The 16,418-nt window shown below is 32.4% G+C and overlaps 1 protein-coding gene across 8 annotated transcripts in view; it reads left to right on the forward strand.

Annotated features, from left to right (window-relative positions):
• LOC123713134 (stress-activated protein kinase JNK) overlaps window positions 1-16,418 on the forward strand; it is a 74,258-nt gene that overhangs the window by 21,929 nt on the left and 35,911 nt on the right. For 4 of the 8 annotated variants that reach the window (XM_045666654.1, XM_045666659.1, XM_045666656.1 and 1 more), the window contains exon 3: window positions 6,712-6,728. The exons of the other annotated variants lie outside the window; for them this stretch is intronic. The gene's annotated coding sequence lies outside the window, so the exon portion shown is untranslated. The remainder of the gene's footprint in view (window positions 1-6,711; window positions 6,729-16,418) is intronic. 8 annotated transcript variants of the gene reach the window in all.

Consider the following 16,418-nt stretch of genomic DNA (forward strand, 5'->3'; position numbering starts at 1 on the left):
TGTACTAAAGATTAGAAATCAACGGGCTTCATAATTATTGCATTCATAGTTGCATCGTGTAAAAGCGAAAGCTATATAATATATCTAAATACGCATGTTTCTCCGCTCGAACTGTAACTAATAAATAGTGTGTTAATAACTAATTAGCCTATACAGAACATTGTGTTTTGTTTCTCACAATTCCTATTCTAACTTTCTAAGCATAATGACTTTGAAAATCTTGTTTATAACACGGTTGTCAAAATTTGGCCAGTGTAATTAAGCGGGTAAAAAATTATTGAGCTTAGACGATCAATCATAAGGCAAAACCAATCACGGGAGACAAGCAACTGAGGGGACCTATTTTAGCTAAAAATTATGAAGGATATATTTTCAAATTTTTAGCAGTATTAGCCTAGTGGCTTTAGCGTGCGACTCTCGTCCCTAAGGTCGTAGGTTCGATCCCCGGCTGTGCACCAATAGACTTTCTGTCTATGTGTGAATGTAACGTTTGCTCGAGCAGTGAAGGAAAACATCGTGAGGAAGCCGGCTTGCCTTAGACCCAAAACGACGACAGAGAGTTTCAGGTACAGGAGGCGGACCACCTACTTGCCTGTTAGAAATGATCTTTGTGTATCTGTTATTTAATCCTGTAGAAAAATAAGCCACGAGATTGATTCACATTGGAATTTGTATTTGTATTTCAGGATATGGTATCCACTGTCCAATACGTCAAACGACAACAAGAAAATACGCTTTGTCAAGTCTTGAAATTAGATTAAATCTTTCTAGATGTAATCCTACAGGCATTACAATTACTTTCTGGGTATTTTAATTTCGAGAAATATTTAACTTATTTATAATTGTACGATTTTGGTACCTTTGGTTTAATCGGTTATTTAATTCAACGGAACGTTAAGGACAAATCATATTTGTACATACAAACATAAACAGAGACTACATAGTCCAAGTTTAAACCCTTAAGTGGTTTTTTGTGGTTTAGTACAGTTCATTTTATTTATGTTTAAACCATAATTAATTTAAAAGTATATAATTATAGCATTACTAAGCAGTTTTTGTCGTTGTAATTTTGAAACAATAAATGTGTTTTGTAATTACGTATATATGTTATGTATATATATATATATATATATAACATATGTATATTTGAATTGATTTTGAATTTTAAATATTCATATCTCGTGCTATTGTAGTTGATAATTATTCTTTAACGATAATAACATTACACGCAAGACAATATCACAGTCAATATTTTCTTTGTTATGCGTTTTACATTACATTAATATTTAACACTCATAAACGATGCGATGAACGAAATCAAATTAACCAGAGTTTTCATTTCTTCTGAGTTATTGTGGTTTGAAGAAATACACGTCCTGAGACGTTTTTGACCAATCACAGTGAAGCGAAACCTGTAATGGTATCGTCATTTTACATTATGAGCTTTTCATATGTTACGCCATTTACAAAAATATTGTAACATGTTATCCCCCGGCCGCATTTATCCAATAAATAATTTAATTCCTGGTTATGAGCTGCATAATTTATTATAGTTTTATTAAAATGACTGTATGACATTTTTCGTAGAAGATATCGCAAAATATCTTGCCATAATACACGAAATATATAGCAGAGCAACCGCATTTGGTCCATAGCACAGTTATATTAGTCATTTATTTTATTCCAACTAAGCCTAAATCAGCCTGAATATTATATATAAAAAAACATGGTGTTTTATAAAATTTTCTTGACTAATGTATCCATCAAATATTATATTTATTTGTTATATTTCAAACATTCAAACGCGAAGTTTAATATCCCCTAGTGGGGAGGGACACAGTCGATGACACGCTTTTAGGGACTCACGATGATTGATCGTATTGCTTGATAGAATGGAAAATATTGAAGTATTTTGTATTTATTTAAGAAACTATATTAAAGATTTTTATTTATTTATTTATAAGCTCTAAAACAACGTGTATGGATAAAATTATACAAGACAATATGACTTCACCAATTTTAAAGAATATTTGTGTTTTGTATTTATATTGAACAAACACAAATGGGCATAAGGCTCATCTGATGATAAGAAATACCTCGGGGGGCTCGCCGTTACGTTACAAGTACGTTGCCGACCTTTTTAGAATTGACACGCTTTTTTCTCGAAGGATCCTACGTCGAATTAGTTCGACTTAAAATACTTCAGTGGGCAGCTGGTTGCATATAGTTGTGGTGCACGGCAGGAACTGCGAACAACGAGAGATGATGTGTGTTCAGCAAAAATACTTTATTAAACATATTTATATTAGTTTAGGGTCAGTAAGGTTTTAAATGTCCTAACATTCCTGACTAAGATTGGTTTTTGTTATTAAGAAAATCGTATATGTTTTCTTTTATAAATGTTCTTTTATATGTATCTTTCCAGATCTATAGCATTAATAATAATAATAATTGTAATAAATGAATTGAAAAACAAATCTAATTCATGCAGTTGAATCTTTATAAATGTACACTGTAATAAGTAATATTTAGGGTATTTAGTTAAAAAACAACTGTTGCTACCAGCACATACCAAATGAATTTATTGAAACAACTTATGATAATTCTGGAAATCGTCTTAATACGCTCGTAATAGATACGGCATGCCGTCACGGCAGGCGGACATGCTTTCGATGAACGAGTAATGAATTCGGATTAATTAAAATGGTTTCTCAATGCTTTGAGAAAATTTTCTAATATATATTTATGAATGAGGCGTTTGATAACTAAGAAAAATATATCAACAAATCATTTATTTCTTTATTCTTAATATATATCTATTTACACTTCGTTCCAGTAATACAGGACAATTAAAATATTTAAATATAAATGAGATCTCTTCCTGGCAAACACTGAGAAAAAAAATAATTATGAGTTGAGCAAAAGATGCAAAACTACGTATGACATCAAATTACTTAGACAAAACTAAGCAAACGTAAGAAGTGAAACTTGTTTATGACCTTATTTTTCAGAAATTGATCTACTATATGCAACTTTACAGAAATTGGGTAAAGTTAAATTAGATAAAGTTTTACAAAAGGCGTTTATTATCATAGACATGAATGCAAATAATACAATTATTTCATTTTACTTCATTACTACTAAAATTATTACAGCATTTCATTAATTGTAATAGAATTATTACTATCATTGCTATCGTTGTTATATATTTTTGTTAGCAATGGCTTTGAATCCGTGATAGGGACAAGAAAAATATGGCACGTAACCATGGTAACCGAAAAATGTGACGGTAATTTTTTTTCCAACCCCGATAAAGAAGTTTCACTTCAATAAATACACATGAAAAAGACAAGGATGAAATATAATATGTTACTAAGATTTTTATATTCAGTATTTAAATTAATTTATTGTGATGTGATGTATGAGATTCGTATATCTCCTAAGAGGTAGTAGGATCACAATGTAAAATCTGAAATATTTTTGACGTACGGGAGTTAGTCTAAGCGCTTTGTAGCCTTAACACCCGCAGTTTCCACTTTGAATCTAAGCCATCGATCATGAGAGATAATGAAACTTTCTCGCAGTGCATTGTGGAGCAACTTGCCACAAAAGAAAATCATACAATTTATCTAAAACATTACAAAGGCAAATACGAATATTGTTAATGTGTTTATCTCAATAAATAATAGTCAATACCGGAATATATGAATGCTATCGTGATCTGATACTGGATCCTTTCATCTCGCCACCACAGTAGTCCGAAGCGTTGTATACAGATAAAATCTTATTCATCGCAAATGCATTAGTTTTGCTAAGTATAAATTCAGTAGTTATATTCGAAGCGTGCTCCTTTAGATTTTACACTTCATCCTTTGGGATTTTTGTAATCTAGCAACTTTGTTCGTTTACTTAGTCTCTTTTAATGAGGGTCAGACAAAAAAACTTATGTATTAAAAAGAGTGGCGGAGACTTCTCGCCAGTACTTCTCTTCCGTTCTACGCCCTTGATTTGAAAACTGGCAGTAAATGTAAAATTAGAAGCATTTACTGTATAGGTATTTCTTTTTTTGACGTTCATAAGTGTACATTGTATTACCTATATGAATAATGGTTTTTGACTTTGACACATTACAAATTACCATCCGTATCACTTCGACGTCCGTCGTTCCACAACTAAGCGTTTTTCAGAAATTTATATATTTATACAATTGATTTTACTCGTAATTGCCACCTACGCCGTTCTATTTACGTACATTGTTCTAATGAATCCCTGTAAAAGTAAATTCTATGCTACCTTCAAAGGATTCTAAAATATATAAGCAAGACTAGCTTTTAATACAAAGGTAAAGCGTTAATGTAAAGTAAATGAAAGTCTATTGGTGCACAGCCGGGGATCGAAAATACGACTTCAGGGATAAGAGTCGCATGCTGAAGCCACTAGGCCAACACTGCTCTCATATACTACGAATATTTCTTTAAAAATAGATCACAATATACACAAACTCACTAGGAAAATTATAAAATTGAGGGCGTAACTAAAAAATATAATTGGTAAGAAGGTAATCAAATTTTAAATGCGTCTAGCATAACCCATGCTAAACAAAAAAGCAACAAACAAATGTTAAAATATTATGGATTACTCAACAAATTTGATTAATTTTAAATATGTTTGTCGAATTATTGCGTTTAATTAATGAAAAAAATTTATATTTATCACAAGTTTAGCCACAAGTCATGTATGTGTGAATAATTTGCAGTCAGAACTCAGAAAGTCCACCTCTTTATTAGTGTAGAAATAATTGATGCGAGTTCCTTAAGTTTGAAAATCGGAGAATGTAATTTACTGTAGTCCCGTCCCGGAATGCTCCATAGTGCCTGATGATGCCCCCGGTATGTATGCCGTCAGTGACGTCAGATAGAAACTTTCAACGGAATTAATTTTGTGGATCGAGTCGATCGATCTGATTTAGATCGAGGGATTTCTCTCGTCTCAAAGGATTAAATTCGAATTTGATTATTACATCATTTAGTTATCCCAATATCGTTTCGTCGATAGATTATGTGAATAAGATTTCTATATATGTATCGCCCGCGTCACTTTCATGAAGCGTAGTTAATCGGTTTTATAAATATGTTTATATTGTATTGTCTTTTGTTGACATAGCTGTTACACATTAAGAAAAACACTTTTTCAACGGATTGAAGCTATGTATTATTATTAAAAACTTATCCATTAAACCGTGACCACGCACGCTGAAAAGCGTTAAGCGTTAAAATTTAGAATTAATTAAATAATTATAAGTTTTTAATAATATAATATATAAATACATAGCTTCAATCCGTTCAAAAAGTGTTTTTCTTAATGTTTATATTGTATTATATATAAAAATGTCTACCGAATCGATGTCTATTTAAAATCGTATTACTTTGCTTAGTTTCCAAGCACTCAGACTGCGGAAAGCTTAAGATTTGTACAAAGTAGGGAACATGATCTTGAATAACTTTGGGTATTATTAAAGACGGTGCGAGACAATAAATTATTATAGTGGAATTATATCAATGCCAGAACTGTATAACTGTGATGATAGCGATCTCTAGTATTGAGATTTTTGTAATTGGTTACACGATCATCATTTTGGCAGTTACAAAATACCAGAGACAGTAACCGTTATTATCTGTGGAAAAACTACTACGACGAAATGCTGAATTCAAACTTTTCTGTATAGTTCAAGATTGTTTAAGGGATTAAATGATTTAAACGGGAAAACTTACGTGTATGTCACTTGTATAACGATTTTTTTAACCGCCACCTAGTGATGGTAGGTCGAACATGGTTTTGTGGTGATAGTGCGCGTGGACAAAGAACCAATTAATTGAATGGCTAGACTTGCCCGCTCCCTTTGTGCATTAATTAATCTCAACATATCGTTGTTTGTGTTGATGTCTGCTCGCTGATGCATTAATGTTATTACTGTGATGTACCAATTACCATTTTGAATGAAAAGCCGTTCTTTCGTGTAAATATTTTCGATGTTTTTTCTGCGATACACTTTTATGAGCACGTTTATACATGGTTAATTTATAATTAAGTTCATTTTGTTTAGTATACTTTTAACTGTTTTGAATCTCTTAAAAGACATCGCACTTAGAGACCGAACAGCTTAAACTGTCAAAGTGACTAGACAGCTGTCGTCGATCTCGCACCGCTGCTTACCAATCGGTCCCTTAGAGCTCACGCAAGCAGCTCTATAAATTAAGACCAATTCATATTTTTTTTGCTTCATTTATATATTAAAGTTTGTATTGTTTTTTTAATAAATTCAGTATAATTAGTATTATTGGTTTCAATTGGTTGCAAGCTCTACTCTGAAGGCGGATCGTGTAGTTTTATGGTTATTTTCCTTTTCTAGTTCCTAGTACGTGCATTGTATGTTAACAAGCCAATACTGTTACGTGATAGTACTGTTGTTTACGGAGTTTTAAAATGCACTCAAAATTGCTTTTCTGTTACAAGTGCATATATACGCTTGAGGTTTCACTAAATGTATCTAATATAATAAAAAAATGGGAGAATCTAACACACGTTTTGCGTCCAACCGTGTCTCGTGACGATTATGATGTAATTTATATATTACATTTTTTAGTATCTCTAGTATATGATAAATTTTATATAATTTAGCACTAATATTAATTTTATGTATTTTTATTACAGATTCTTGATTTGCATTGGTGAGTGAGCTTTTTATCAAGAATATTAAAGTCTTCTACGTAAACACTTCCTGACCATATCCAATTCTGCTCAATCGTCTCTTTTTTTACTTTATGTATTATCTTTTTTCTTTTGTATTGCATTTTAATTAGTTAGATTAATAATAAATATATCAATGGCGCTACAACATTTTTTAGGTTTTGGCCTCAGATTTATGTATCTGTTCAATGATCATTTGTTAAACTAATCAGGTGATCAGCCTTCTGTGCCTGACGCACGCCGTCGACTTTTTGGGTCTAAGGCAAGCTGGTTTACTCACGATGTTTTCCTTTACCTTTCGAGCTAATGTTAAATGCGCACATAAAAAGAAAATCCATTGGCACAGCCGGGATCAAACCTACGGCCTCAGGGATTATAGTTGGACGCTGAAGCCACTAGGCCAACACTGCTGCAATTCGTTAGATTAGCTTTTAGTTTTTCTATTCATTTCTTCTTTTAATTTTTTTCTTTACTAGAATCTGTCGTCTGAAAGAGATCGCTTGTTAGCGATAAGGATGCTGCAGCCCTAATAATTATTTCTTTAATGTTTACGAAGTTTAAAAAAAAATCCTTAAACTTTTAACTAAAGGCAAAAATTTCACACAAAAATATTTCTTCTTTATTGGTAAAAATGACGATCTTACGGATTATTTATTGTTTAGTAGGGACCAGGGTTACGCGGCTTTGATTGTGTGGAAAGATTGAGGTTGTATAAATTTTCTTTTTTCCTATTTAGCTTTTTATGTTAGGTATTGAAAGCATTTCGTTTGTTTTACTGCATTAGAGATTGAAGTCATGGGTGATAAATTACCACTTAATCGGATTTCTTAAGTATTTTTAAATGTATGGTAATATTGTAATATATTATCATGAAACGCATTGAAGTTGTAAATAAAGCTTTTAATATATAAGGTCTAAGCTACCCATAATTATCGTTTCTGGGTTGACCACTACGTCACGGTTAACACCAAATCTTGGTACGCTTGATATGTTTTAGTTACTGTGTCTAGTTAAATATTTCCTAGTAATTTGTTCCTAAAACCTGTAAACTTGGCCTGTAATCCCGTAAAAGAGTTTATTGCCTGTTCTTCTATTCCGTTCTATGCCCTTGATTTGAGATCTGGCAGTAAAATTAAAAGCGTTTATTATGTATTTGGTTTTTGACGTTCATAAGTGTACATTATGTTACCTATATGAATAAATGATTATGAATTTGAAAAAAGGAAAATTATGACAGATACCATTTATGTTTAAATTAAAAAAAAAAATTAAGTATGTTGAATGGAAGAGGGGACAAGAATTTTAGTAAGATTGGAAAACTCTGGTTCAGATCCTCTTTTTAACTGAAAATATCATAAAACCATATAACCATAGTGTAAGCAACGCCAATACTCAAAATAATCCAGACCTTACACTTTGCGCACTAAAACAATAAAACATCGGATCCGTTATCCGCTGAAGCGTAACACTTTCAGGAGATGAGGTCAACGAACCTTTATTTCCTCGCAAAATTGTAATCGTGATCCCGTCCCTTTAATGAAATTTCATATTTATATTCACCTATAGAAGGTTTATTTTAGATTGTCGCATAAAATCCGCAGTGTAAGTGGAGTGAGGGAATTTCAACTGTATTAATGCGGTATAGAGATCTTATTCGTGTGTAGGTCAGTTTAAAATTTTGGTAAGGGTAAGTGTAATTGTGATAGAGCCATGTGGATCTCGAAACACGAGCTCGTGCCAATAATGTTAAATGATCCTTTGATAAGTAGCGTTTTAGTGAAAGTTATCAGATATTACTTTATGTATTTTTGATTAGATCTGTTTTATACTTAGATCATGATCAAGAATTATTATTGTTTTTATATAATAATAACTGTTAACAGTGTTCTATCTTACGTGTTATGTTTGTGTTTGAATAAAGTTCAGTTGGCTATTATGTATTGTAAAGTTATTGTTAGATCAATCTATAAGAATACTAATAAAAAATCATTAATCATTAAAATCCAAAAAAGATGGTTTACAATTTGACGTATTTTTTTGTGGATCCTCCATCCATAGATAAATCGAATCGAGGTGTCGATTTCGGCGCTGAAAAAGTGTTGTATCTGGTAACATATATACAATAAATGAAACACAAATGTGTTGCTATAGATTCTAAACTTTAGTTTTCAAACAAATAATCTTAAGACTAATATTTAATCAATAACTATATAGAAGATACGTGACAAATAAAGTAATGAATAATTAATCAATTACCTGAAATTAACATTTAATATACACATACAATATACACATAACAACAGTTTATTATTTTATAAAAGTTTAATATAATTCCTAATGAAAAACCGAAAATGTTTCAACCAAAATTCAAGTGACAAACCAAATCTAGCTGCTTTTTCCACACACTACCAAACTCTGAATATTACAATTAAATTAGACGTCAGATTTGATATATGACAGATAATTTACAATTTAAAAGAGATATAATTATTTCTTTAAATATATAATTTTGTCTAATATATAAATGTAGTTTTATTACATTACACAAATCATTCTCTTGAGTGCGGATCGTGGTCAGCGAGCGAAAGCGTAGTATGACAGCATTTATGTCATAAATAAATGCTGTCATAATAGTCCAAAGTATCACGGAAGCTACTTCTAGGTCGTGACTCGTGGATTTAAATTATAATATGGCTTGCGGCATCTGCTTTTTCCAAGCGTGAAGTTTGCAGGGGCGAGTAGATTGGCCGGTGGCATGAGTGGCCGCTTTGAGTGCGACTAGAGTGTTCGCTATATGTCTTTCATGTTGTGAATTTGTGCTTTGAATTTTACTTTGCGCATGATATTTTGATATGTAGAAGGCATGACCTGTTTTTATGGTTACGTTTATATACTATAAGCAATGTTACTTGTTTTATTATTTATTTCTTTTTGATTGCCTTAAACCAAATCATTTTTATGTAATAGGAGGCAAACGGGCAGGTGGCTCATCTGATGTTAAGTGATACCGCTGTCCATGGACACTCACACTGGCAGAAGGCTCGCAAATGCGTTGCCAGCCTTTCAAGAATTGGTACGCTTTTATCTTGAAGGTTCTGAATTGGTTCGGAAATACTTCAGTGGGCAGCTGGTTTCACATAGTCGAAAAATGCCTTAAAAAACGCTCAGTTGAATAACGACGCACGTTGAGGCGATACGGATGGTATTATGTATTCTGCCTTGATGTCCGATAATGAAACTCAGTTGCAGATATTAGTCCGAACAACTCTGACACTCTCCATTACATTGCTTAGTTAAATATATATGCGTGTTCTTCTGTTGTTATTTATATTATGATTCATAGAACCGAATTGTTTTTGATAAAACGGTGTTAATACTCTGTGTTAGTGTATAAGTTTTTATAACTAAGTGTCTGAGTTTAAACTTTTTAAAAAAGGTCTCTTATACTATGTGTACAAGCCGAGGCTGTACATTTTTCTCACTTAGGCTTTCTTAGTTTTATAAACGTGATTTCCTAAATCGTCGGAGTTACGCCCCGAGAGTATAGCCAGACGTAGGCACTCTCTTTAACAGTTACATAACATTTCATTATTTCGCATATATTCTATTGTTGGACGTAAAGTCTTCTATTATATCTCCTAAACCACCCCGATAACCCAGGAACCGTACACTACGAAATTCCATTCTTTAATTTATTAATAACTGACAGATACGGAACAAACTTTAAAAGTATGGCATAATATATATTCTTATTTTTCAAGGCTGAATTTCTTCCTATCTGCGCATTTAACATTTGCTCGAACGGTGAAGGAAAACGGCTTGCCCTAGACCCAAAAAGTAGACGGCCTTGATCACCTTGCCCATTAGATAGACAATCGACCATGAAACAGATACAGAAATCTGCGGCCCAGACCTAAAAAGGTTGTAGCGCCACTGATTGATTTATTTATTTTATATTATACACCTTTAATAGTAAACATAAGTATGGTTATGGAGATTTTTGCACATATTTGTTGAAATGCCAGCCCGCGAATGAAATAACGGAACAGGTTCTGTATAAAACCGCCATCAGTACCAACGCCTCGTTTATTTATACAGAGTATTAAATTTAGACGCCGCCGCTGTATATTATCACGACATGTCCCACCCCAGCTTATCACGGTTAATCCGTAGGGATTTTTTGTTTTTATATACATTTATGTCATCTGGGATATTTCAGTATAAACAATATTGAAGTCTGAATTATATACAGCTTTTTCGAAATATCATTTACATGTTTGATGTATTTAAAAATACATGATATATAAACATAGCTGTACAAGTAGCTGCGTGTAAGCGATAAAGCACACATAATCTTAATTTCAAAACAACAATGATAAAATTATTAAACTGAATAAGTTTGCTTTCAGGTAAATACATAACAGGGAAAAGTTTCTGTCCGAATTTCATGCTTATATAAAACGTGATGGTATTGTGATTCATAATATACAGGTTCTAATCTTCATATTTTTACTATTTTAAAAACAAGTGCTAACTAAACCATCCTTAAACTTGTTAAAACTAAAACATCCTTTTTGAAGCTGGCAAGTACAATTGTAATCAAAGTGCTCGGTAATACGTCTGGCAGGATTCCATACCGCTTGCTTACCGTTATGCTTTTTGCCTGCCAACTGTTTTTGTATATGAGCCAGTATAGGCCGCCAGTCAAAGGACGTGCTTTTAGAATGTTTGCGAGTAAATTTCGACTTTTGTCATGGAAATCGCTGGCTGATCCTGAAATATTCTTAAATAGACATCTAGAAGATAGATAGCTAGTATAGTCCTAAATAGAGCTGTCGTGATCGTGTCCTAGCGATAACATGGCATGATAGTCTCATGATCCCACGTGGTTTACAGCATACATGCAAAACAATAATTATATTATATAGAACTAACTTATATACAACCTTTAACTACTAACAATTTGTTTTCCAATTAAATGATGACACTACCGCAGAAATGTATTCGTGCAATGTAAAAAAAATAGAAATTGATATGTTTATATCCGATTCCCAAGGGAAAAAATTATATTTTGTACATTTTTGAGATATTTTCCCATTAAAATATTTCATAAGTAGACAGTGTAATTTAGAGTAGTCAGTTGAAATCAGATAAAGTTAAATTGATATTTACGGTGTCGTTATGAATAAAATGGAAGTTGATTTCCGTTCGGAGAAATTCTGAATTGGTTTGATAAAATATTCTCGCGTGGACTCCGAGCACTCGTTATATGTAATTGCTCAAATGTGTCTCGTTTTGCGTTCGTTTTTTCAATTTAAAGGAATGCAATGTAATATAGAATTATACATATTTATTTACCTATAAGGATACATGACGACACATCACAAATAGTCTATATATATACAAGTGTCCTTAAATACCAATGTATGGGTAACCAAACTGAAAATAGAAAGATGCCGAAATTGTAAACACATTAAAAAAATATATTTAAAAGAATAAATAGTTTAACAGCTTACATAAAAGTCTATGCTTTTCAAGGCGTAAAATTTATCAATTGAATTCAAAGCTTAGGTGTGAATACTTCATGGTCTGTAGGTAGAAATTTTTTATTATCTACGAGATGACGTGCAACTCGGCTTTTCTATCTTAAAACTTAAACATTGCGACATCATATGCATTTTCCGTTGTTATTAACAGGAATGGAAATGACATTTTAAGTTGCCTGCCCTCATTCCATAACATTCCATATTCGAAACGAGTTTCTGTTCCAATTACTTTACAAGAGTTTTAACAATGTAGTAGGGCAGCATGAAAAGTGCATTGCGTGTCCTGTAATATCTTAAGACGGGTCTTTGCACGAACTACCGTGTTTATTCATGCAGCGCTGTTATGTCCTGTTTTAGTATTCCTTAAGACGTTACTTAAAAGGTAAGAAATTTTAATAGCATATTTTGCATCCCAAAGGCAATTGTTACTATATTTTGTTGTATGCAAATGTGACTATGGCTACGAGAGCTACGACGTAGTAAGAAGGTTTTATATTAATCGGTGTAAAATTCTGATGCAAATAATAAAATCTTAGAAAGTACATGTCAGTACAATAATAAAGTAAAGTCGATATAATAAGCCAAAGCCTCATTTAAAAATACAAAAAAATCGGTAGCAAACGCTCATTAAAATAATTGTGTCCCAAAAACAGTTTTTATTAAACAGATTTTAATGAATGATATAATTAATAATAGATGTAATATTAGCAATACGGGACCAACCAGCACGAAAACCTTCCACGGTTGATCATCGTAGCATTTTATAAAATAACGCCTATGGAAGCTTTTGAAAGTTACGTCAGTGCAGCTTGTAAGCTTTCGCTAAATAATAGAAGCTTCCGCGCTGTGAGGCAGGAAATTGTGCCGTTTCGTTAATAACTTTCAAAGCTTTAAGGTTTAACTCTGTTAGTAGGAAAATCTTGAGTGTATAATCGCCTTACCGCTTTATATGAGTTACTTCAACTTGTTCTACGATAAGAATGGAATGAATGAATTTTTTTACATTTAGAGTATTTCACTGTTATCTACGTTGTATCTCGTTTAATGTGTTTTGTTTACAGTTCTTTTGGTGTTGTTCATAATTTTGACGTCGATTTCATAAAGTATTTTTTACTAAGGTATATTTATTTTTCTATAACTTTATTATTCTGTGAATCATAATCAATGGGTACAGCTCCTTGTGGGCCTTAGCCTCCTTAAGTATATTTTGCCATCACAATCTATTTCGTGCTTCTAGCGTCCAACTTCGAACACCTATTGTTACGAGGTCCCTGATAACTCCATGCCACCAACGCGTCCTCGGCCTACCGGGTTTTCTCTCATTACACATGTCCCAACCAATTGAGCCAGTTGCATTTTATGATTTGGGCGATGTTGGCATCGTTATGGATGTTATAAAGTTATTTCTAAACGCCAAACACCGTCGTCGGAAACACGGCAAAAAGAATTGTTAATTAGAAACTTGAAACGTGTAATTAAGTAAGCCTTATAGTTTATCAGCATTTATTTTGTTACTACAATTATTATTATTTTCCGTATTCCTACTGTTAGTCGGAGGAATAATAAGTAGGGTCTTTATAAGCTAGTCCCAATAGTCCATTATTTCTTTAATTCGTTAAGGATAACTGAAATAGAATGAATGTATCATGTATAAATTGTAGATTTGTAACAAAGATCATAAGGAAAATATCTTTATAGATCAGCCCCTATTCTAAATCAATACTAATTTTAGTTATTGATAAATGTGTGTAGCTGGTATTGCCACTGTTACATAACACTCTCGACGTCATCGTAGGAAGTAACCAAGTTCCATATATTTTCAATATCGTAACTCTGATGATGTATGGAAACTCTGATAGGAAATCAATACAGGAACCGCTTAAACTAGACTCCAACGCACTATAACTTTGTAATTTGTTATATAAATCTGGTTGTGTAATCAGAGTGAGAGGTACCTTAAACTTCATTAATAAATCCCTCAAAGTCGTAAAACTTCTTTTTTAATAAAAAATATTTCCTGCCTTCGATCGAAAGAATTAATTAACGCAATGAACGAGACGTGATCCCTCTTTTTATAACTTTCATATTTTCATTAAATTACTTGTTTCACTGTGAAATTATGGTATATTTATGAAACGAAATACAAAGACAATAGAAATAATTATAACTTTTGATTAAAGTATTGAAGATAATTAATTGCTGCTATTATACTACTGTACATTTTATAACATTAATTAGATGTAGGTGAAACTTGATTTTTTACTAATTATAAGCCACAATTAACAATAAGATGACAAAAAAAGAAAACTATATATATAGTAATATTTATAATTATCAGTGTTTAGACGTGTATATTGGCCTTTAGCGTGCGACTCCCATTCATGAGGTCGTAGATTCGATCCCTGGCACCTACACTGTCTTTTTATTTGCGGATTTAAGATTCCGTCGAACGGTGATGCAAAACATCGTGAGGAAACCGGCTTGCCTTATAGCATAGGAGGCTGATCACCTACTTGCCTTTTAGATTGACAAATGATCATGAAACAGAAATCTGAGGCCCAGACCCAAAAAGGGTTGTCCCGCCATTGATTTATTTATTTTGTTTAGACATATAAAAGGCATCAATGTTTTAATAGTGGTCTAGATGTAATAAGTTTCGTCCGTTACATTTTATATTAATATATAGTACTACTTTCCTCTTGTTCTTAATACATGTTTTATTTTATTAATTTTGATGAGGGGTAACACATAATATTTTAGCTCCGTCGATCGTCACTTCATTCACTTTTTTTCTTTTGCTTCGGTTACTCAAGGCACATTTGAAATTAATTACGTTTTTATCAACTTTATTAATAGAATATAGTTATGCGCTGTCTTATTAACTATTTAAAGGCAATATTTTATATATCAATTGATATATAAAATATTGCCTCTCTCTCATTGTTCCCATACTAATTGACAATTGTGTGCCTTTCTTCGTTTTAAGGATAAATCGAGGCGTGGTAGGGCTTATCATTTTAAGATAAAATTGTCTAACAAGAGCCACCGAACCGTTGTTTTTGGTACACCTCTCTTTCACAAGTGTACTATCACAGTACTTTTGGCGGAAAGAGATCCATCGACACTTTGTTATTAGTAATTTGAACATCATTAATTTTTACATGACCACATTACCTAAATAAAATTGGTGACTGCGTAAGACTGTATACAGTTATAATGGTGTAGGTGAACTACTCAAGGGCTAGATAGGTTAAGGGATGCTGGAGTAGCAAGCACTTAATATGGCAGAGTACTTACCGAGTAACGAGCCCTCTATCAGTCACTCTTAGGTCCTTGCTATTCATTAATTCACTCACAGTAATTAGTAAATATGCCTAACTGGAGTTTGTAAGTTAGTCATTAACACCGCTATTAGGTTATTTTCTTTTACGTACAATTATGTAATGCAATTCGGGATTTATTAATCCTCGGCAATTTAAAACAGTGACGGGGAGTTTATTGCCGGTTCTTCTCGTCTATACTCTTGATTTTAAAACTGACAGTAAATTTTAATTTAGAATGAATTTAACTTCTTTTCTGACGTTCATAAGTGTACTTGTTTACCTATATGAATAAAGTCATTTTGATTTCGACACAATGTACTTTACGATACCTACATGAATAAATAATATTATGTTTGTGGTAATCAAGACATACAGAAAGTAAAAGGATTATTAACTCAATTCTAACCTAAAACAATTGAATAAAAAATTGCACGCCTGGCTTTATAAAGGTGCATAGCGTATGACTGGAAGAACCTGGGTTATACTTAAAACTTAGGAACCTTCTAAAAAATAATAATAATAAAGGAACTCGGTAGGTACACTTCAAATACACCAGTAACATGTTTCTGTATATGTGTTTGTAGTTAGTAGACCATATAATATAGTATAATAAAACTGGCGAAGCATTGGGACATTTTCAAATGTCTGCTAAAGTTGGATAAATGTTCTAGTTGATATGAAAGCGTAATTTAATGTAGTAACATGATGGAGTAAGTCATTTTCCTTAGTACCCTCATTTGTTAGGCTCGCCCCATTTATAGACAAAGGGCATATTTTAGACGCCTGAAAGCCTACTTCTCAG

The sequence above is a fragment of the Pieris brassicae genome, chromosome 8 (genome assembly GCF_905147105.1).
Source record: "Pieris brassicae chromosome 8, ilPieBrab1.1, whole genome shotgun sequence".
In the NCBI taxonomy this organism is placed as follows: Eukaryota; Metazoa; Arthropoda; class Insecta; order Lepidoptera; family Pieridae; genus Pieris; species Pieris brassicae.